This window comes from Cherax quadricarinatus, chromosome 4 (assembly GCF_038502225.1).
Source record: "Cherax quadricarinatus isolate ZL_2023a chromosome 4, ASM3850222v1, whole genome shotgun sequence".
Classification (NCBI taxonomy): Eukaryota; Metazoa; Arthropoda; class Malacostraca; order Decapoda; family Parastacidae; genus Cherax; species Cherax quadricarinatus.
The window spans coordinates 36,375,718-36,398,841 of record NC_091295.1 but is presented as its reverse complement, the minus strand read 5'-3'; the positions used below and the strand labels follow the sequence as shown (position 1 = coordinate 36,398,841).

Below are 23,124 nucleotides of genomic sequence, written 5' to 3'. Positions count from 1 at the left end.
TTGCCGGATCAGCCGGGCTGTGGCTCGTACGTTGGACTGCGTGCGGCCAGCATTAACAGCATAGTTGATCAGGCCCTGATCCATCGGGAGGCCTGGTCATGGACCGGGCCGCGGGGGCGTTGATCCCTGGAATAACTTCCAGGTAACCTCCTGGTGGGGAGGGGGTTGTGAGAAGCGTATGTGGGATAGTGAGAGGTTTAGGTGGGGACGGGGTAGCGAGAGGTGTTGGTGGGGACGGGGTAGTGAGATGTGTTGGTGGGGAGGGGATTGTGAGAGGTGTAGGTTGGATGTAAGAGGTATAGGTAGGGTGGTGTATCATTCTGAGTGAATATTGAGGTGTAGGTGAGGCGGGTGGTGGTGTAGAGTCAGGGAGGGAAGTGGCGAGTATTTTTTTAACTTAAGTACATGGGTATGTTTTGCCCGTGTGGGTGGTATTGGGTGCAAGTTTTTGTATATTGATTTTATTGTTCGTTTGTGTGTGTGTGTGTGTGTGTGTGTGTGTGTGTGTGTGTGTGTGTGTGTGTGTGTGTGTGTGTGTGTGTGTGTGTGTGTGTGTGTGTTCGCGCGCGCGTTCTCGCTGGAGCCCCAGCACACGGCTGCCTCACAGTTGGGGCCCAACACCAGCTTGTAACTCAGGTCTTGTGTACAGTCGTGACGATCACGCACATGCCAAAATGGGTTGCTTACACAACACTTGCAACGTACACAGGCTTCTCTCATTACCTGTACATGTTTGTGTGTGTATTGCTTACAAAGCTCATACATTGCCTCAGATATATGTACGTGTTTCCACTTATAATGTATAAGAGAAACTTATGCTGCGACATACATAGTTATCCATGTATGAAAACTATTGTCGGGAACTTCAGAGGATATAACCCATCACCTGCGCTGCTTCTCATCATCATAACAAATATAGATAACGACATGAACCACAGCATTTTATCAGCCTTTGCGGATCATACCAAAATATAAAGGTATGAAGCCTCAATATAAGGTCTGGGGAAATACGAATAGATGTCAACAAATTCTTCGAGTTGGCAAAGAAATATAAAATTAGGTTCAGTTATGTTAGCAGTTTGGAAAAGAGACAGGTTCTTGAATGAGACACTTGTGCGACACTATATCTTTATAGTGGCAAAGTTGCTCCAGCAAGTAGGTTCGTAGCTTCGTCTTATTTTCTACGGTTTTTCTCTATATTGGACTGATGAAGCTAGTGAGTGTTGCTCTGCTTTGTGAAGTAGAGTTTGTCTTACTGATATTCAGGCTGGTTGTCACCAGGCTAGGGCAGGTATATTGTATAAGGTATGAAGGAGATTCTATATTAGTATATGTTACTGTATGTACTTAGTTATATCATGCCAATCTAATTTCTCTGGGATAATAGATATGTTCATAAATATTCCCATTTCTCTTGTGTATGGAATAAGCCATCCTGAGGGAAGGCAAGTCACAGGTAATAATAACACCATCTCTGCCAGAACGAAATTTTTGAAGTTCTTGTGGCTGATGAATCCCTGATGGAATGATTGACGATATCCTCACTGCCCTGCTGAAGACTCTTAACTCAGGCTGACTGTGTATGTGACCCTGCCTGATGGTAAATGACAGGGACACACAGCTAGTTTTTGTACCCACTGTGCAACCATCGTATAGAATCAGCCCGTCTTCTAAGTCACAGATAGCATTTGACTATTGTAAAGTCAGTCAGATGGGGGACTGATGAAGGCTCTTAAACTGTCCAAATCTCACATACTTCTTTTCTACTACGTTCAGTGGGTCTGTTTTCTGTTCGCGTGGTACAACTTTTTATCGCCTTTTTCTCATATTTCTAATTTTTTCGTTGTGGTATATTACAGTTGGTTATTTTTAAGGATAGGGGACAGCCAAACCTAACCTAACCGAGAAATTTGCTGAAACGTTTGTGAGAAAAGCCACATGGATTTTTGTGGGAGTTAAAAGGATGGGTTGATAGAATAGGGTGCCCCAACATCAGTACTGCTCAGATATCCAATTTTGATCAATAAAAAAGGGAGACTAAAACACTAATAGATGCCTCCGAACACCACGTACAATGTATTTCTTGAGTCCACCTTCGCCATCCCCCCCGCGCGACCATCACAACAAAAGAGTTTGTGAGCCCCAACAGGAAGAGTGATGCCAAGGGTATAATGGCCATATACTTCAGGTCTCAGCCAAATGATGACCTGTCCTCTCTTCTCTTAACTCTTGCTAGTAATTTTTGTTTATTTTTTTAATACTTTCCGCATTTCACACTAAGCCTCTCTTCTCATCTCTTGTATCTGTGATGAAAATATTACACAAATATGGGCAGTAATAGGAAAGAGAACAGGAGTTCCCCTCGGAAACGGGAAGCCAAAACAAGTGTTCCCATTTAGAAATGTTTAGATTTCCCTCCTAACTCCGGGCAGAGGCAGAATCCTGCAACTTAACTGAGTCAGTAACTGTCTTCAGCAGCTTGGCAAATATACACAACTCTGATAAAAGGTGCAGATGACTGGTGCCAAAGCCGAGGTGCCCAGCAGGCAGAATATGATGAGGCCGGTGCAGAAATCCGGCTCTTTCTTGGTAGTGCCTTCTTCCTGTTATGTAATGTCACTGCTGTTGTTTTAACCCAGAAACACTGTGTCTAGCATAAGTGTGTTGGGGACCACAGTTACTTGCTACATTGTGTTCAAAGTCGCTGATAAAGTGTTATGCTTTTTTTATTATATTTTTAGGTACGTTACCCATACTTATTATCGCTTAGTAATGGTACAGGAAGGTTCTTAATGCGCAACTACACTGTGTAATACTTGTATTTTAAAACTGTGAAGATGTGTAATTTGTCACATTGGCAAAATTTGTCATTAGAGTGACTTGCAGTTTAACATGTCGTAAAGTGTGAGAGAAGACATTACAAGAGTGTTGTTCATACAGCAGGGAACCTCCAGCCACACGCTTCATGTCTCTACACCACACTATTATATTCAATGGGAAGCGCTAAACCAGTAGTCATACAGCACCTGAGAAATGGAAGGGAATGCGGTTCAAATAGAGGAAGGGGAGGGCAGGGGAGGGTAGCTCCAATACCTAGGATCAAGAGCCAGCATCAAGGACTCATCATACGCGTGCATGGTGTATTGTCATAGATATAACGGAGTTCTTGTAAGCAGTTGTGTATTTTGGGTTCATAGTTGCCACTAATTTTTTTTTATTTGGTGGAATTGTATCTACTGCAAAGGATAAAATTTAAAAAATATTTTGCTTTTGATGAAATGCTAGGTTGCAATCCGGTTCATTCTCGATCTTCCTAAGAATCCGCGCGCCAGACGACTTATTCTCATAAAAAACGTAAACACCAAGTCCATCTCTGGCCTTTTGGCAATAATGAATGGCTAGGAGTCGCCTTCAGATTTGTAACTAATGAATGGTTGTTTGGTTGGCATATTCGACAATAGGATGTGCTGCACCCTGTGAACCAGGGGATGGAAAAACGCCTCTTTTGAGTCCTGGAGAGTGAGTGAATCTCCACCGGTTGCTGCTGCGTTCTGTAACCCAGGGTACTGGAGGACTCCTATTGTGAGTCCTGGGGAATGAATGAATCTCTAGTTTTCCGGCGCCCTGTGACCCAGGGGATGGGAGGACCTCTTTTGGGAGTACTGAGGAGTGAGTTAATCTCCAGTTTCCCGGCTTCCTGTGACCCAGGGGATAATAGGACGCCGCTTGTGAGTCCTGGAGAGTGAGTGAATCTCCACCAATTGCTGCTGTAATATTTACGGCAGTGGTCATCTGTAATTATATAACAGCGCCGCCACTACTGGGGAAAATATGGGGGATGTAGGAGTTCTTAGAGTGTTTAACTTTCTTACTAATGGGTGGGTGTGGCGTAGATAATATATAGTGGGATGGTATGTGGTCGTTGTAATGGGTGGTATTTGGTGGTTATAATGGGTGGTAGGTGGTGATTATAATGGGTGGTATGTGGTGGTTGTAATTGTGGTATGTGGTATTGTAATGGGAGGTATGTGGTGGTTGTAATGGGAGGTATGTGGTGGTTGTAATGGGTGGTATGTGGTGGTTTTAATGGGTGGTATGTGGTGGTTGTAATGGGTGGTATGTGGTGGATATAATTTGTGGCATGTGGTGGTTGTAATGGGTGGTATGTGGTGGTTGTAATGGGTGGTATGTGGCAGTTTTAATGGGTGGTATGTGGTGGGTGTAATGGGTGGTATGTGGGGTTGCAATGGGTGGTATGTGGTGGTTGTAATGGGTGGTATGTGGTGGTTGTAATGGATGTTATATGGTGGTTGTAATGGGTGATATGTGGTGGGTGTAATGGGTTGTATGTGGTGACTGTAATGGTTGATATGTGGTTGTAATGGGTTGTATGTGGTGGCTGTAATGGGTAGTATGTGGTGGTTGTAATGGGTGGTATGTGGTACATGTGGGGTCTTTGAGATTATCACCAACCTTAGAAGACAATTTCCATGATGAATACATTAACGCAGAACCCACCACTGGGAACGTCTGAAGCAAATTAAACTGTATTCCTTGGAACGCAGGCGAGAAAGGTACATCATAATTTACACCCGGAAAATCCTGGAGGAACTAGTTCCGAACCTGCACACCGAAATTACTCCGTGTGAAAGCAAGATTTGGCAGACAGTGCAAAGTACCTCCAATAAATAGCAGGAGCACCATTAGTACATTAAGAGAGAAAACTTGTTTAGTGTCACAGGACCCCGACTCTTCAGCGTTCTACTTCCGTGCATGAGGGAAATTACTAACAACATTGGATGTCTTCAGGGTGGCACTAGACAAGTTCCTCAAATCATTTACTGATCAACCGGACTGTGATTCGTACGTTGTACCGCGTGCGACCAACAGTAACAGCCTGGATGATCAGATTTTGATCCACCAACTCGTCTCCTGGCCAGGGAATCACTAGAAATTCACTGCAACACCAAAATACTCCCTCATTGTATTAGTCATTACATAGTTTTTTGTGGTGTGGCCAGAACAAACATGACGGCGCCTTTGTCAGCAAGGTTGAGGCCTCTGGCACATGATTTTAGCGTCCAGGAATGGTAGCAGAAAACATCTCTCCACCACATTACGACCACTGCAGACACTACACTCTACGATAGCCACTGTAGGCAAGCATTGCAGTCTACGACCACTATATACAAGCCCCTCACCATACAACCACCTCTCATGCTCACTATATTAAACGTCTTCCAACCTAACAAGCACCATCCCTGCACTCACCTTAAGTAAGGTACACATAAGTGCAGTTACATACATTATCATACAACGTATGTGTAGATTACCTAGGATGACCCTAAAAAAAGTCAACGTGAATTATTTCCATTGGAGCCCCTGCATTCATCATCCCTGCAGTCATCATTCTTACAGTCATCATCTCTACATTCATCATCTTTACATTCCTGATCTTTACATTCATCTCTACAGTCATCATCTCTACAGTCATCATCTCTACAGTCATCATCTCTACAGTCATCATCTTTACATTCATCATCTCTACAGTCATCATCTTTACATTCATCATCTCTACAGTCATCATCTTTACATTCATCATCTCTACAGTCATCATCTTTACATTCATCATCTCTACAGTCATCATCTTTACATTCATCATCTTTACATTCATCATCTCTACAGTCATCATCTCTACAGTCATCATCTCTACAGTCATCATCTCTACAGTCATCATCTCTACAGTCATCATCTCTACAGTCATCATCTCTACAGTCATCATCTTTACATGCATCATCTCTACAGTCATCATCTTTACATTCATCATCTCTACAGTCATCATCTTTACATTCATCATCTTTACATTCATCATCTCTACAGTCATCATCTCTACAGTCATCATCTCTACATTCATCATCTTTACATGCATCATCTCTACAGTCATCATCTTTACATTCATCATCTCTACAGTCATCATCTCTACAGTCATCATCTCTACAGTCATCATCTTTACATTCATCATCTCTACAGTCATCATCTTTACATTCATCATCTTTACATTCATCATCTCTACAGTCATCATCTCTACAGTCATCATCTCTACAGTCATCATCTCTACAGTCATCATCTCTACAGTCATCATCTCTACAGTCATCATCTCTACAGTCATCATCTTTACATTCATCATCTCTACAGTCATCATCTTTACATTCATCATCTCTACAGTCATCATCTTTACATTCATCATCTTTACATTCATCATCTTTACATTCATCATCTCTACAGTCATCATCTCTACAGTCATCATCTCTACAGTCATCATCTCTACAGTCATCATCTCTACAGTCATCATCTCTACAGTCATCATCTTTACATTCATCATCTCTACAGTCATCATCTTTACATTCATCATCTCTACAGTCATCATCTCTACAGTCATCATCTTTACATTCATCATCTCTACAGTCATCATCTTTACATTCATCATCTTTACATTCATCATCTCTACAGTCATCATCTCTACAGTCATCATCTCTACAGTCATCATCTCTACAGTCATCATCTCTACAGTCATCATCTCTACAGTCATCATCTTTACATTCATCATCTCTACAGTCATCATCTTTACATTCATCATCTCTACAGTCATCATCTTTACATTCATCATCTCTACAGTCATCATCTTTACATTCATCATCTCTACAGTCATCATCTTTACATTCATCATCTTTACATTCATCATCTCTACAGTCATCATCTCTACAGTCATCATCTCTACAGTCATCATCTCTACAGTCATCATCTCTACAGTCATCATCTCTACAGTCATCATCTTTACATGCATCATCTCTACAGTCATCATCTTTACATTCATCATCTCTACAGTCATCATCTTTACATTCATCATCTTTACATTCATCATCTCTACAGTCATCATCTCTACAGTCATCATCTCTACATTCATCATCTTTACATGCATCATCTCTACAGTCATCATCTTTACATTCATCATCTCTACAGTCATCATCTCTACAGTCATCATCTCTACAGTCATCATCTTTACATTCATCATCTCTACAGTCATCATCTTTACATTCATCATCTTTACATTCATCATCTCTACAGTCATCATCTCTACAGTCATCATCTCTACAGTCATCATCTCTACAGTCATCATCTCTACAGTCATCATCTCTACAGTCATCATCTCTACAGTCATCATCTTTACATTCATCATCTCTACAGTCATCATCTTTACATTCATCATCTCTACAGTCATCATCTTTACATTCATCATCTTTACATTCATCATCTTTACATTCATCATCTCTACAGTCATCATCTCTACAGTCATCATCTCTACAGTCATCATCTCTACAGTCATCATCTCTACAGTCATCATCTCTACAGTCATCATCTTTACATTCATCATCTCTACAGTCATCATCTTTACATTCATCATCTCTACAGTCATCATCTTTACATTCATCATCTCTACAGTCATCATCTTTACATTCATCATCTCTACAGTCATCATCTTTACATTCATCATCTTTACATTCATCATCTCTACAGTCATCATCTCTACAGTCATCATCTCTACAGTCATCATCTCTACAGTCATCATCTCTACAGTCATCATCTCTACATTCATCATCTTTACATGCATCATCTCTACAGTCATCATCTTTACATTCATCATCTCTACAGTCATCATCTTTACATTCATCATCTTTACATTCATCATCTCTACAGTCATCATCTCTACAGTCATCATCTCTACATTCATCATCTTTACATGCATCATCTCTACAGTCATCATCTTTACATTCATCATCTCTACAGTCATCATCTTTACATTCATCATCTTTACATTCATCATCTCTACAGTCATCATCTCTACATTCATCATCTTTACATTCATCATCTCTACAGTCATCATCTCTACAGTCATCATCTCTACAGTCATCATCTTTACATTCATCATCTCTACAGTCATCATCTCTACAGTCATCATCTTTACATTCATCATCTCTACAGTCATCATCTCTACAGTCATCATCTCTACAGTCATCATCTCTACAGTCATCATCTCTACAGTCATCATCTCTACAGTCATCATCTCTACAGTCATCATCTCTACAGTCATCATCTCTACATTCATCATCTCTACAGTCATCATCTCTACAGTCATCATCTCTACAGTCATCATCTCTACATTCATCATCTCTACAGTCATCATCTCTACAGTCATCATAGCTCATTACTTTTACCACTAGGACTGCAGTCTCGTTACAAACTTCATCGCTTTTTCCAGGTTTTTGACATGTTGCATCAGGCATGAGTTACTTTTGTTACATACTCCAAACGGACCTGATATATGTTGTGTATGCTACATAAAGTCGTGAATGACTATTGAGAGTCCTGAAACTTATCCTTCGATTTAACAGTCGCATATATGCTGCAAAGATATGCTGTTGATGTGCTCCTCAGTTGATATGGTTAGTAGTACCCCCACACTGGGGCCCTCCTTGACGGGGATGTTCTCTTCGTCCCGTGAACTTGTACTCAGTCTCTGGTCTTCTCTGCCCTTCCCCAGTTTTCATAACCATGTACTTGCTTGGATTAATTTCTAATAATTATTTCGTCAGACCAGGTACATTTATAAATTTACCTTGTCCTCTCTTGTTCCTTGTACTATTCTCATTAGTTTATCGTCTATGAACAGGGATACCTCAGACTGTTTCTTCCGCCATGTCGTGCATGTACACCAGAAGCAGTACCGAGCCTTACTAAACCCCTCTTCTTACACTTGTCAATTCCACACTTGTCAATAAGGGAACACTGTATCAACATTCGTGGTCCCAGACTATTCAACATCTTGCCAGAAGATAAAAACACAGTTGGAACAAGTGTAGAAGCCTTCAAGAGGAAACTGGATAAGTATCTTCAAGTGCCGGATCAACCAGGCTGTGATGAATGTGTGGGTCAACACCTCCAGCAGCAACAGCCTGGTTGACCAGGCAGGTACCAGACGAGCCTGGCCCATGGCCGGGCTCCGAGAGTAGAGAGACTCTCGAAATTCATCAAAGGTGTGTCAAAGGTATCCATTGCCTCTACCCGAATAATTATACTGTTTCCTTTCTGTTAAGAATTCACTGATCCATTGTAATGTTCTCCATGTTGTTCTCGCCTGCTTGTGGGGTATTGTGGAGAGAGAGAGAGAGAGAGAGAGAGAGAGAGAGAGAGAGAGAGAGAGAGAGAGAGAAAACAAACAAACACAGTACAACGTTACTAATGGCGCTAGTGTGAGAATGAATGGACGATACTTAGCACTTGGCGAAGAAATTGATATCCTTGGAGTTGTAATTTGACTCTGCTTTTACTACGGGAACCATTTGCTTTTACATATGCACCACTCTCTTTGATGGCCTCTTCCCATTCAACCTGTGACTAATAAACTAGGTACAGTAGAGGACTACAAAAGGCGCCTCATCTCGAGCCTTGACCCTGCCTGGTTTGACTTGTCGTTACGACAGTTTTAACATGTATGATACTGTGTCAGTAGCCTTGGTTCAAGACCAGTCTTCTCATGGTGCCACACCTGGCTTAGCTTCATGAACGGTGGGGTGATAGGTGATAGCTGGTATAAATATCGTCAAGTATTTAAATAAAAATGTGTAGTACTAGGATATTCATCGAAGTGTTTCGCTCACAGGAACTTTATCATTCCACTGCGGAAAGGGGAATATAGAGAGGGGAGGGGGTATATATAGTGGTAAAGAGACGTGGGGTCAGGAGCAGAAAAAGGAACACTGCTTATCTGGGCGTACAGTCTTGACATTTAATTAAGCCACAGTTTTTGACGTAATGAAGCTACCAGTGTTTTGGGTGAGAGTGTCGGCTGTCCCGATAACCGTAGATTCCACTAGACACTGACGTTCGTGCCAGACCCAACGCACTTCATCGATAACTGTAGAATAACACTACCGATCATTCACACAATCAAGCAGGAGCGCTCACCAGAGAAAGTTTTTGTTCTGCAACTCGGAGACATTTCTAGCAACATTGCTAGCGCACTCGCTAAGAGGAGTATTAACTTAGCCACCGTGAATTCCAGAATTTCACTATTAAGGACGTGGTGAGGAAGAAAGCCGTCAGACTCGCTGAATCTAAGACATGAGCATACTTATACCCGCGTGAAGGATGTGCGGAATTATATGTGGGAGAAACTTCTAGAAGTGTGTGAGAGAGCACCAGTATTCGTACAGCTAGGATAACTGGAATAGTGTCTGTGTCATCCACAGTAAATCTCACAGTCTTATGAAATTTTTTACTTTGGTAAAAAATGGTGTATAGTGAGTATTATCAATGCCTTGTGTTTTTTCCACCTCATTTTACGTATTGTAATCAAGTCCCGTTTCCCAGTGACATCCTTACTCTGTAGGGGAAGGGTAGTACTATGTGAGTAAGGACAGTGTCAGTGAACTGATCCAATCAGGCTGTTAATATCTACTGGAATCCTCGTGCACGACAGGCTCAGCTACGACGAACCAGTAGTGTAGACTGGAGTACTGCTTTTAGTTTTGTCTACACCACACATAATGCGAAATTTGTCACTGGTAGATAATTAATCTGATATGTTTGGGCTGTGGCATTTATCCTTAATTATGTGGTTACTTGTGTATGAAAAGTGCTCTTCCAGGCTTATAGTCACGATCGGAAGCCTGACTGTTGATGGTTAGATGACACAGTTGTTGGCTCGTGATATCTGTGAGATGGAGAAGACAGCTAGGGAGCGAATGATAATGATTTTCTTCTTTAGGTCTTCTTGTGTTGATGGAAGCAGCAGATGTCTTGAAAAAGTTCTGCAAATGAATCCTGTAATAAACATAATGCTCGGATTCAGCTTTAAGGTGAACTGAGGATGGATAGCAAATCTTAGATTCTTAAATAAATCCTTGAACTCATTGTTTAACACCCTTGTAGTCCCTAAGTGTGTGTACTCATCTATTTGTGGTTACAGGAGTCGATGCACAGCTCCTGGCCCCGCCTCTTTGCTGGTCGCTGCTAGGTAAACTCTCTCCCTTCTCCATGAACTTTATTATATCTCTTCTTCAAGCTATGTATGGATCCTGTCACCACTACATCACTCTCCAGATTGTTTCACTTCTTATGACTGAAGAAATGCTTCCTAACGTCCCTGTGACTCATCAGAGTTTTCATCTTCCAGTTGCGTCCCCTTGTTGTTGTGTCTCATCTCTGAAACATCCTGGCCATATCCATCTTGTCAGTTCCTCTCCTCGTATGTGTGTCTGTGTGTGTGTAATTATTTGATTATTTTTGTGAGTAAAGTGTGAGTCAGCTTCGTCACTTTAAAACATGAGGTGCTAGTGGTCTGAGGGGTAAGGGTCCTGGCACCACGAGAACTTACTACTGATTGTAGAGATGCCCCTGAAACCTGTCTGAGCTCGTACAGCTTAGAAAACGCTTTGCAGTGCCCAAACACATTATTCTTTCAATTCCCAGGTGAGGAGCTACCAAAGTAGGATGAGTTAGAAAGTAATTGTCATACTGACTGAAGTTATCGTTCGGTCTTTCCTCATTATGAGGGGAAATATAGTTATAAGAGTCAAAATGCAGTCAACTTTCACTATGAAGTAGAGAAGTGTAAGGAACTTGGCAGCAACCATGTGAGATTATCATCAGTTTTAAAGCATAATAACATTATCATGGTAACTGTAAGATATTTAATTCCTGAATAATAAGAACTTTAGCAATAAAAGATACAATAATAATACTGTTTAAAAAAATTATACTTCCCATACTACAGTGTTACTGTACACCAACATTAAATTTCGATGAAATGGACAAACTGGAGAAAATCTGGAGTCAGACACTTACTCTGTCTGCTAAAACTATTGGGCGCACTTAAAATTCTCAAATTGTACTCCGTGGAGCACATGCTACAAAGATTTGTCATTATTAACACTGTAAAATACTAGAAATTCTAGTTTACTGCAAATTAACCTCAGTTAAATGGAGGTATGCAATAAGTACACTAAGATATAACTCAAAAACATAAAGGGTTAGCGACCTGTCAACACTCTTCCTTCAAACATAAGGGGCATTGGCAATAGAATCCTGGTTGTCAAGAAGAAGCTTTATAGATTTCTTCATTTTTGTCCTGAGCAGCATGATTGTGGTGCCTGTATCAGTGAACGTGCCATGAACATGAAGAACCTGACTAGGGTGGTAGTCAACCAGTGAGCGAGCCACTGGGGCCATCTTCCATCCTTCAAGGCTTCTATCTGTGCTTCTAGACTGCCAGAAGTGGCCTTAATCGCGGGCGGAGCCTCGCCTTACCACCACTCACAGTGTCTCACTTGTTATCACACATGATGATGACACATGTTGACATGTGAGTGTGTGCGTGTGAGTGTGGGTGTGTGCTGGGGTAGGATGTAGGTGCGGGTAAACACACGTATATACTTATTCACTGAGTTGTGTTTGCAAGGCCATCAAGTCTCGGATTTTGGTCCCATCTCTTATTGACTGGCTTTCTGATTTCTTCACGGTCCGATCATACGTACTCTTAAATCTGTCCATGTCTCCATCTAGTACCTTCCGCTTACCCCCCTTCAAACCTAAACTGTATTTCTTAATTAACACCCATATATATCGTCTGCTGTAGCTTTCATCTACGATCCCTGGCTTTCCTTTCTTCGAATCGTAAATAACCTTTCCCTATCTAGTAGAATCTCTTGATATTTATATGGATGTACAGAGCCTGCACTCTGAAGGAGGGGTGGTGGGGATATTTGCAGTCATGAACTGTAGTATCGGCACTCCTCTGGCAAGACAGTGATTAGGTGAGGGATGATGAAAGTGTTTTTTTCATGGGTCACCTTGCCTCAGTGGGAGACGGCCGGTTTGTTGAAAAATGACATATATCTCTATCTTACCTGAAGGATCCTGAAGGACGTTTGCAGGGAACAATGCCTCTCAACTTCTGTGAATTATTTGATAGTTTGATCTTGTTTCCATCTTGTGTATCTACATGTAGTTTGTAAATAGTCCTTGTTCTCTCGTTTGTTTGCTTTATATGTACGTTGATTTTTTTTCATTCTTGACGATAATTTTAAAATTAGCTCTCTCTAACTTTGTTACCTCATGGTCTTTTTTTTCTCTTACATCTACTAAAGGATGACGAGGACGTTAATAATCTCTTTCATTTTCTAAAGTATATTATATGTGTTTGGTCACAGTTGTATTGTGATAGTCAATAATTTTTTTAACTTGTGTGAGGTATGTTGCCTTTATAAAAAGACTTGAAAAACAGTCTTGCCCTTCAAGCATGAGGCGTTTGTTGAGGACGGAAGAATGTAAATGTCGGTTCGAATATATTGCCATTTTATTTAAGATCTAAGGTCTTTAAATGTTAAGTTTGGCTCGAAGAGGATGTGTTAGTGGCGAGAATTACACCTGCACAGTACTGTATGAAGTGACCAAGTACCCTGGTGGTAGCGGCGGCAGGAACACCTGCACACTACTGTAGGTCCTCTAAGTCGTGCCCAAGTGGCCAGTTCCTTACCTCAGCACACTCCGCTCTGGATATGTTTACACTCGGGGTAGGTGGCAGTAGTGCTAAACCAACATACAATCCCAAACTTTATTTTTATTACAGTGGGAAAGTAGTATTTTCTCATGATATCCTCTCCTTTATCTTGGTTGTTGATACGAATTGAGGATTTTCACGATGGGACTTTCATATTTTGCCTCGAGGGGCAACGCCACTCCTGTTAAGAGGAGGTTGTGGGTGGGCCTAGAAGCAGCCAAAACTTAAAGTATTTTGTAGAACTTAAAGAAATTCGATTAAGGTAACCAGGTGCTGTATTATTGAGGGTAAAATAATGGTTAAAGTAACATAAAGCAATCAAATCTATCCTGAAAACACAATATAAAAATAAATTGATGTTGAGATACAAAATGTTCAGAAATCGACTCAGTGTAATACGTAAGAAAACTGTGTAATTTGAGGATGGCTTGCATAACAGAGCGGAGGAAGCGGCTCCTCGGTGTCATCTTGATAACTTGAAGAAGCAGGTACTGGGATTATTGTTAACCTTGACCCGCTTCCCCACAGGTAGTGTCCCACGCCAGGAGCCGCTTTACACACTCCTCGTAATGAACATAATCATAGTTCCTTGAGGCGACTGAGCAACAAGTAGCTGTGGTGTCTGACTCAGAGCTCTGTCTGGAGGTAGGACTGAGCAACATATAGCGTCAGTTGTTGCTCAGTACATTCACTGTGTAACACGGAGATAACACCTTCACTGTGTAATACGGAGATAACACCTTCACTGTGTAACACGGAGATAACACCTTCACTGTGTAACACGGAGATAACACCTTCATTGTATAACACGGAGGTAACACGTTCATTGTATAACACGGAGGTAATACCTTCACTGTATAACACGGAGATAACACCTTCACTGTGTTACACGGAGATAACACCTTCACAGTGTAACACGGAGATAACATCACAGTATTCGCCCTAGGTTGCGTCTCACCGTAGAGCCTCTTGTGTGTTTAATCCCTCACTAAATCTTCACCTGTTCAATTTTTTGTGGCGGGTGGGACGTGCAGGGAGGTGGAGCCCTGTGTCTGGCTCGCCCTGTGATAGCTCTTGGCTAGGCCCAGCTGTCCTAGTGGTGGGTGTTTGTTTAAGAGTGTGATGCTATCAGTTGTGAAGGCGTAGCCCGTATGGACTACAACTGCCTCGTTTGTGTCAAATGGATGGTGCAGTGTCACTATTGCCTGGAAGTTTTAATTGGTGTTGCTGGAGGGAACACTCAGACTGACTCTTGCAGTGTTGGCAAGTTATTTATGTCCAGGCACTTGGATGCCTAACTCCCATGTATATACAGAAGGGAACGAAAGCGCTGGAAACATGACCAATCCAGAACTCCCAGCATTTGATACAAATTGGATAAATTCAGATTTAGAAAGCATATTAGACGGAATGCGCTGATTTTTTTTTGATGAAGGCCTCCTCGGATGATCATCACCTACGGGAGGAAGTGTATCATAATTCCAGTGAAAAGCAAGGGAGGGTGTCTTAGGCTCAGTGAGAGACAACTGTGTCAGCACTCGTCTCCCATGACTCAGCATGCTACCAGGATTCATAAGAAATATTAACGGAACAGGGGCAAGAGCTTTAAAGAGAAAACTTGACCACTTTCTCTTCCAAGAGCCGGATCATCTAGGCTGTGATGGCTTTTTAGGCTTGTTGGCCGATATCAACAACAGCCCATCTGACCAAGTAATGAACAGGGTAGAAGGACCTGTGACACGAACTTCACAGGTATGCATGGAAAAGACGGTGGTCAAACCTTACATATTCTTCAGCTTTCAGAACGAGGCTCGGAGTCCAGGCTGACCTCACTGGTACTCAGTTGTTTTTTACTGACATCTTGGAAAAAGATTCATTATCGTTGCACATCGAACCACTGTTTGCTGTGATCTACTGTTCCTCAGCCATATGGCCAGTAACCCACTGATGGTCGGACAGCAATCATCCACTCCCCAGACATACCTGGAGGGGTCTACCTGGAGGGCATTCCGGGGATCAACGCCCCCGCGGCCCGGTCCACGACCAGGCCTCCCGGTGGATCAGGGCCTGATCAACGAGGCTGTTACTGCTGGCCGCACGCAATCCAACGTATGAACCACAGCCCGGCTGATCCGGCACCGTCTTTAGGTATCTGTCCAGCTCCCTCTTGAAGACAACCAGGGGTCTTCCCGTAATGCCCCTTATTGCGAATAGCATCCTGATGTTGGGACAACAATCGTCGTCGCCCCAGACATAGGACCTCAGTCACTGAACCCCAGCCTGTCATCCAGCGGTACCTCCATTCTTACACCAACGGCGATTCTTTTGAGGATCAATCAAACGGATCATTGTATGACTAAAACCCGTGTCAGAACGTCGTTTTTCTTAATACCTGCAAACCTAGATGATGGAATTAACTGTCACACAGCATCATTGAAAGCCGATATTTATATTGCGTGGGGTACCTTGGAGATATGACGGTTAGAGTAATACACACTAGGTCGGTTGGTAGCACTTTATTGGCAGAGTCGTGAGGGGAGGATAGCCCAGCCTACCTGTCCAGTCTACGTCTGCGGTCGTAGTGAGGCTGGGTGCATCTGGTATGGCGCTCACATAGGCATGGCTTGGTGACGTCACAAGCTAGCCAGAGAACCTAACTCAACAGGGATCCTATATATAATATAGCCAGTACTTACTACATATACTACACAAGTACATTACATAGGAATTCAGTAACACTACTGACATTTATGTGGTTTAAAAATAGATTAAATAAAGACACGGGCAGGAAGGGTTGTGTGCGTAGGACCTGCCAAGCATTGGCCAGTAGGCCTACTCAAGTGCTTCTCTGTTCCTTTGGTTTACCAAACAGCCCTGACCAGTCCTGCATCACCAGACCAGTGTGATTAAACTTCTGTGATGAGACTAGTTGCAATATATCATTGTGCTAGATCATGGTGACTGACTGGGTTTCCGTGACGCGACCAACAGATCGTTGTGAGACGAGTCATGCTGGGTACCGTAGCTACTCCACTAACATACTAATGTGCGCTGTATTTTTCGGTGTCAGAATTATACCTTCTGGTCAACCTCACTGTCTCTTACTCTCAGCCATCTATCAAAAGTTAAGAACGCCACACACTTTAAAATCATTTTAATATTGGATAGCACAATTATTTTACACTGTTGTTGGAAGTCATTAAAGTTTAAAGCACCTTGATGTTCATCCATGATTTAAGATCATAATTATATTTTCAAGGGATATTACCGACAAGATCGGATGTTCTGGTTGGCTGTGATTTGATTGGCTGAGGCCAGGGGTCGTACGATGACGTACAGAACCTCAACACCCAATCAGGTACCAGTAAGGGTTCGGACGATCGTTCCTTGGAAAAAATAATTATCTGGCCTGTTTTCTTTAGATTCATTGTCTTTCTCGAGGCAGCTTCTTAAACTTCAGTGTTTTTCTTATTTTGTTTTACTGTCGTACAGCAGCGAAATATTTTCATTTTTTAAAATTAGCGTAAACCTAACCAAATAAAATTTTGCTTATTTTTTTTTACCTTACCTTAGGGGTCGTCTCCCACCAAGGCAGGTAACCCACGAAAGGAAGCACGCTCCACCATCACTCATTCAATAGCTGTCTTACCAGAAGTTTACAGACATGAGATTCAAGTGATCCTTTCTGCAGGAACATCCCCGCCCCTCCTTCAGAGTACAGGCACTGTACTTCCCATCTCCAAGACTCGAGTCCAGCTAGCGTTGAAAACCTCCATTACCCCTCCCCTCCCTCCAGCCTTTCCTAGGATAACCCTTTCCCATCCTCCCTTCTACCCCAGATTTATACACCCTCTTGTTATATCCTATCCTGTTCTGTCTCCCTAACTGCCCAAACTACCCTAGTCCCTCTTCATCTCTTTAAATTAAAAAAACATTTGGTAACCCCCACATCGTATTCGAATTTCTGTCCTTCGAATTCTCTGCATGATAGTCTCACCACACAGTGCTCACCACACAGTACTCACCACACAGTGCTCATCACACATCACTGCCTTTAACGTTTTCTTCACTACAACATTTAAATCCCATCCCTCACACCTATATAAAAGTGTTAATACCACAATACTCTGGTACATTTACCTTTTTTTCCTCCATGTATAAACTTTTCTTTCCACAGATACCTCAATACTCTACCTTCTTTTTTTCCACCCGTCTGTTATATAAATATATATATATATATATTGGAAATTGATTACAACATCCTCCTGAGGGTTGAAGGATAATAATAAAGAGAGGAGAACACGTAATACTGTGGGGAGACGTGGGAATGGAGGGAGAGACGGAAGAAAAAAAGTGAAATTACAATTAACCCACAAATTGGAAATGAAAGCTGAGCTATGTTTAGGTCCGTCCTGGGCCATCATCAAGTCACAGATGATTTAGTGACTTGAAAATGGTTCAGGAAAAAATACACTTTGTGTGTTGTGAATTGTTCCAACCACAGTGTTGTGACATTCGTTCTTCAAGAAAGGGAAGATGGAAGTGTGGAGGGGAGGGGAAGAGAAATATATTAGAAAGTGTGTAAGAAAAGCAAAGATAAAGTATATGAGGGTAGAAGGGTGGACAGATGGTGGAAGACAGTGACAGATGACCCAGCTGTGCGTTAGCTGCCTTGCACTTGTGAAGACAACAGTGATTGGTGGTGGTGGTAGTGGTATTTTATTCGTCAGGAAACACAAGACAACAATTGGTTGCTGCGTTTCTTCTGGCATTGTCCGGGAGGGTCAGTGACGCCACGGGAGGGAAGGAGACAGTGTGGTGTGGAGAGGGAGAGAAGGAAGGAGAGATAGGGGTCATGAGTGTACTAACCCAGTTGTGTTTACTGGGGTCGAGAAACTGCTCTTGGCCTAGCCTCTTAACCTAGAAAATTGGCCGGCATTTACTGGTTCCCTGCCTTATGGGCCATATACTTAATCTTGAAACTGTGTATTAAGTTTACCTTGTTTTCATTGAGCTCATTCCACTTCATCACCCGGAGACTGAAGAACTATTTCCTGATATGCTTCTGACTCATCTGTGTTCTTAACTTCCATCTATGTCATCTTACCCAGGTGGTTCGCATTTCAAATTGTGTGTGTGCGTGTGTGTGTGTGTGTGTGTGTGTGTGTGTGTGTGTGTGTGTGTGTGTGTGTGTGTGTGTGTGTGGGTGGGTGTGGGTGTGTGTGTGTTTGCGTGTACTCACCTATATGTGATTGCAGGGGGTTGAGTCTCAGCTTCTAGTTCTGTGTGTATGTAATAGTACTAATTGTCAAAGGCACTTGTCGATAAACATTTGGAATGTGTTGGTGTTTTTTACGTGTGTAGTATGTGTGTGTGTGTGTGTGTGTGTGTGTGTGTGTGTGTGTGTGTGTGTGTGTGTGAGAGAGAGGGAGAGAGAGAGAATGATAATGAAGCTTAGAGTATAAATTACGCAAGGTGTTCGTGCACTAAGAGAAGAAAGGAGAGAGAGATAAAAAAAAGGGAGGAAGAGATATAGATGCATTTTATTGAACAAAATTGGATACATCTGCAGTGTGCTGCTTCCCAAGTCTATGCAAATTACATAGTGGGAACAAAGGGAGAATTCTGAGTTTGGGTGGAACATTAGGGCCAAACTACTATCTACTTGGACACTTTGTGAGTGTTGCTGCTACACAGTCAGTGTAGAGGACGAGTGCATTATTATCAAGAACGAACGCTAAACACGTAGGGATTATACAGCGCCTGTGGGAGGGGAGGTGGAAGGCATTCAGGCATCGAGGAACCTCCCTTGAGGGGTGAGGATGAGTGGAGAGTGTGTCGAGGTTACATGGAGGTTACCTGGAGGTTATTCCGGGGATCAACGCCCCCGCGGCCCGGTCCATGACCAGGCCTCCCGATGGACCAGGGCCTGATCAACTAGGCTGTTACTGCTGGCCGCACGCAGTCCAACGTACGAGCCACAGCCCGGCTGATCCGGCACTGACTTTAGGTATCTGTCCAGCTCTCTCTTGAAGGCAGCCAGGGGTTTATTGGCAATTCCCCTAATGCTTGATGGGAGGCTGTTGAACAGTTTTGGGCCCCGGACACTTATGGTGTTTTCCCTTAGTGTACCAATAGCGCCCCTACTTTTTATTGGGGGCATTTTGCATCGCCTGCCCAGTCTTTTACTTTCGTAGGGAGTGATTTCTGTGTGCAGATTTGGGACCATTCCTTCCAAGATTTTCCAAGTGTAGATTATGATATATCTCTCCCTCCTGCGTTCCAACGAGTACAAGTCAAGTGCTTCCAAGCGTTCCCAGTAGTTAAGGTGCTTGACAGAACTTATACGTGCAGTAAACGATCTCTGTACACTCTCTAGATCTGCGATTTCACCTGCTTTGTATGGAGATGTTAATGTACAGCAGTATACCAGCCTAGAGAGAACAAGTGATTTGAAAAGGATCATCATGGGCTTGGCATCTCTCGTTTTGAAAGTTCTCATTATCCATCCTATCATTTTCTTTGCACGTGCGATCGTGGCACTGTTGTGATCCTTGAAAGTGAGATCCTCAGACATTACTACTCCCAGGTCCCTTACATTATTTTTCCGCTCTATTGTATGGCCGGAGTCAGTAGTATACTCTCTTCTAGTTATTATCTCCTCCAGTTTTCTATAACGGAGTAGTTGGAATTTGTCCTCATTGAACATCATATTGTTTACCGTTGCCCACTGGAAAACTTTGTTTATATCTTCTTGGAGGTTAACCGCGTCCTCAGCAGATGACAGCCTCATGCAGATCCTAGTATCATCCGCAAAGGATGATACGGTGCTGTGGTGTATATCTCTGTTTATGTCTGATATGAGGATAAGGAATAAGATGGGGGCGAGTACTGTGCCTTGTGGAACAGAGCTCTTCACTATGGCAGCCTCCGATTTAACTCTGTTGACCACTACTCTTTGTGTTCGATTTGTTAGGAAGTTGAAGATCCATCTCCCCACTTTCCCAGTTATTCCTTTAGCACGTATTTTATGGGCTATTACGCCATGATCGCATTTGTCAAATGCTTTTGCAAAGTCTGTGTATATTACATCTGCATTCTGATTTTCTTCCAGTGCATCCAAGGCCATGTCATAGTGATCCAGTAGTTGTGAGAGGCAGGAGCGACCTGCCCTGAACCCGTGTTGCCCTGGATTGTGCAGAGGTGGGGGTCATAATTAGTGCCGAGGGTGATAGTTCCACACATCACTACTGATTTTATATCACTGATCCAATAAGTGGCGTTTATGTTTCTCAGTTACCAATTAAGTTGTTAGAGGTACAATATGTGCCAATTACTTCTGGTAATAGCTTGGTAGGGTGTGTTTTCACTCGCTGGAGGACCGACACTACTGTCTTAGCACAAGTGCAGCAAGGATGTGTATATCTGATTCTTGTTTTGTAAAGCAACGATCGCTTTTCCAGTCAGATTGTAAATTTATTGTTGCAGTAACTCTTTGAAAATAACAGATTGTAAATTTATTGTTTTATTAAATCTTTGAAAATAAAAGCAGATTGTAAATTTATTGTTGTAATAAATCCTTGAAAATAACAGATTGTAAATTCATTGTTGCAATGAATTACGCAAGGTGTTCGTGCACTAAGAGAAGAGAAGAGAGAGAGAGAGAGAGAGAGAGAGAGAGAGAGAGAGAGAGAGAGAGATGCATTTTATTGAACAAAATTGGATACATCTGCAGTGTGCTGCTACCCAGGCCTGTGATAATTACATAATGGGAACAAAGGGAGAATTCTGAGTTGGGGTGGAACATTAGGACCCGACTATCGTCTACTTGGACACCTTGTGAGTGTTGCTGCTACACGGTCACTGTACAGGACGAGTGCATTATTATTGTTGCAGTAAATCCTCGAAACTAAGTCTAAACATCACAGAATTTAAATATTTTTTTCAAACTTTCTAAAATTTGGCAGTTCTGTAGTATGTTGTAGGATTAACCTAAGTTACATTAAGTTTATGAAGGTAAAGTTATTTTACGAAACATATTCAGGTACAAAACAAAAAATGTATACCATGTTAATTGACAAAAATATATGTATCAGTGTATAAAATATTGTTTTCGAAGTGTGTGTTTTAGGGCAGTTCCGCTGGTTCTTGGCTAACAGATTATATATGAACTATTTCATTAAACCCTTTTATAAACTCCTTTATTAAATCCTATTTATAAACTCCTTTATTAAACCCAATTTATAAACTTTATTAAACCTAATTTATAAACTTTATTAGATCCAATTTATAAACCTTTATTAAACCCTATTTATAAACTTTTATTAAACCCTATTTATAAACTCCTTTATTAAAACCTGTTTATAAACTCCTTTATTAAACCTCGTGGAAAATTTGGTTGAGATTTATAACACTGACAGTGTAATTAATGAAGATTGTTTTAATTTGGTGTGATAATATTGGTATGTTTTCCATTGTATCATGAAGTTCTCGTTACGTATGTTATCAAGCCGGCGGTGTGGATGGTGGTAGTGAAGGATGGGGAGAGAGCCTTCTCTTTTTTATATTGATCTCATCTGCAGAGATGTAAGTAGCTAAAGGTAGATAACAGTAGTAGTTTTCAGCAGATATCTGCTCTGTAGACACCCCTGTCTGTCTGTCTGTCTCACACACACACATCGAAGAAGCGGGGCTAGGAGCTGAGACTCGACCACTGCAACCAGCATCCACAAATAAGTGAGAACACATTTCAGGGCCACTCACTGTGGTGAGTGAGGTAAGGAAGTATTCCCTAGTTGTGACTGGTCGTTTCTTTCCTCCTATATCATTTCCTGGTCTATGTCTATACAATTATATACAGACCCTCGGTGCCCCATCCTCTTCCTCTACTCCGTGACCAGTCTTACACTTACGCTCTTATTATCCACTACGTCACGAACCTTCACCCATTAACCACGCCCACCACTACCCCAAGACGTCCCTATTATCCAGGTTCATGGAATCTGCTGTATATCAACCGAATGCCATTATTTGTGGAGAGACGCTCCTTAGACTACTAATTTGGCGTCTGGAAGACCTCATCCATTTCACTCTATCTACCTGTAGTCAATTCCGGGAAATGACTACAGGAGCAGGCCTCCTGATGCCAGACCTGCTATTAACCCTTTTATTACATGTACTTTTAATTGACCTTAATTAATGTGTAACGTGTATTTCACATATATTTTTTTTAAACAGGGTTTGACAAAGTTAAGGATCCCTAGCTTTATTGACGAGCTATTTACAGGCTAAGGATTCCTAACTTTATTGGCAAACTAAGAGCTATTACCTACATCAGCTCATTTGAAAGCATTTTTATTGTTATGAGACAGACAAGTAGGGAACAGGATGAAGTTGGAGCCATCTGTGGGCCAGCATTTTCATTTGAGCAACTATCTCGTTGACATCATTATGCTGTACGAATGTGTTCCATGCTCGAGTCATCCTGGGTATATATGATCTCAGAT

The 23,124-nt window shown here is 42.0% G+C and overlaps 1 long non-coding RNA gene across 1 annotated transcript in view; it reads left to right on the top strand.

Moving 5' to 3' along the window:
- LOC138854563 (uncharacterized) overlaps nucleotides 1-21,920 on the top strand; it is a 36,199-nt gene extending 14,279 nt beyond the window's left edge. Inside the window, exon 3 of the long non-coding RNA XR_011393753.1 lies at nucleotides 20,733-21,920. This is a non-coding gene — a long non-coding RNA (uncharacterized lncRNA). The remainder of the gene's footprint in view (nucleotides 1-20,732) is intronic.
- Nucleotides 21,921-23,124: the final 1,204 nt, after the last annotated feature.